Source organism: Lindgomyces ingoldianus (genome assembly GCF_010093535.1).
Source record: "Lindgomyces ingoldianus strain ATCC 200398 unplaced genomic scaffold BDR25scaffold_15, whole genome shotgun sequence".
Taxonomy (NCBI): domain Eukaryota; kingdom Fungi; phylum Ascomycota; class Dothideomycetes; order Pleosporales; family Lindgomycetaceae; genus Lindgomyces; species Lindgomyces ingoldianus.
The window spans coordinates 261,038-262,838 of NW_022985176.1; positions in this window are offsets into that span (position 1 = coordinate 261,038).

Here is a 1,801-nt window from a genome sequence, read left to right on the forward strand (position 1 = left end):
CTTTTATGCATATCTAGTAATTGTATCTAGAACTACTCCTTATCTGCTTAAATGTGCCTACGCAGGATACCCTTGTAAGTCGGGCCTGTATACTAGTTAGCAGGTACATCCTACTTAGGGAAGTAGTCACAGCTAGCACAGGCCCTATTAAAAGTGCATTCTAGATACAATTAGAATACATAACCTAAAATTTAGGGAATTATATCTTAAATAGAGAACACTTACGCTTATAAGCCCTACGCGTGTTAGTCACCTTACTGCAGTTTACGCACAGAGATTTGTAACTATTATTATAGACAGAAATAATGCAAAGTAGGGCTAAGATATTAGGTGACTAGGATATAATTAGTATTTAAACTTAAGTAATGTATCTAGAATATATCTACATACTTTAAAAGTTTTGCCTAGAATTATAGGCATCTTTACACCTTTAGCAACGTAGATTATAAATAGGTTGTTAGAAAACTAAGACTTTTAGATATATTTTATATATAATATCTAAATAATACTTACTTTAGGATTGTTATAGCAAATAACACAGCTAACCTTATAGTTAAATGCTTAAAGAGGTAAGCGTAGATATATTTAAGATATAAATCTAAAAATTATATCTAAAACTAACTTACTTTACTATCTTTAACCTTTATGTCCTTATCTAGATTATAGTTATTGTCCTCTAAGTTAACCTTTTTTCTATGCTAGATATAATTAAAATATAATTTAAAAAATGTATTTAGAAAGTATCTTACCTTAGTTATACTACCTCTAGCTGCTTTAACTGCCTTCTTTTTAGCAGCAACTTACTTCTTCTCTGCGCAGGCATTTGTGTAGATCTCTTTTTAAGTTTTTAGCAGCTAGATATAATTAGTGCTATTCTAGTAATGTATCTTATAAGTAGCAAAACGTACAGGATCTTAACGCAAAGCAAGCCTAGCATCCTTGTTACTATTCTCTACTGCCTGTTAAATAGTCTCTATAATTGCCTTGTACATATCTAGATATAATTAGAATGCATAACTAAAATTTAGGAATTATATCTAAAATGTATACCTTTAATAATCTAAAGTTTAGCTGCTTTCTTCTGTCCTTTAGCTTAATTTCTAATAATTAGCAGGGCATGTGCTTTGCAAACATGCTTAGGTAGACTAGAATAACTAGAGATAAAGTGCTAGATACAATTAGAATACATTACTTAAGGTAAGAATTATATCTAAAGTTAATCTTTACTTACCTTATAATTATTAACTTAGCACTAACACTTAGCATATAAAGAATTAAAGCCTTAGACAACTTAAGTAGCTACACTACTTCCTTTACTTTTAATAAAGAGTTGCATCTCTTTGTCTTAGACACTATCCTAGATAATATTAAGTATAAACTTAAATTAAGGAATTATATTCTAAATGTACTTACATGTACTGTCTTTTGCACCTAATCTAGAACACAACGCGGCAAATGATAGAGCGTACAATAATTAATGTAGGATTGCTGCAGATATAATTAGGATACAATATCTAGGCTCTCACTTTTTAGTGGGGCGCCACCCAAAAGTGAGTGAGCTAAATAATAAGAGGAATAGGACTTACATAAGTACTTAGGCTGCTGTAGGGGTTTAAGGATTCTATTTAGATAGAAATAGCGCTTAATTTAGAGAGTTTTTAGAGAGTTTTAAGGCTGCGACCTGACGTAGTGGTGGGTGCTGTTTGGAGGAAGTTTTCCCGTGTCGCGCGAGCTTTTGGATACATTGGCCGAAATTTAGCCGACAAGCGAGATTTTAGCGTGTATGACCGAGCTGCAACCT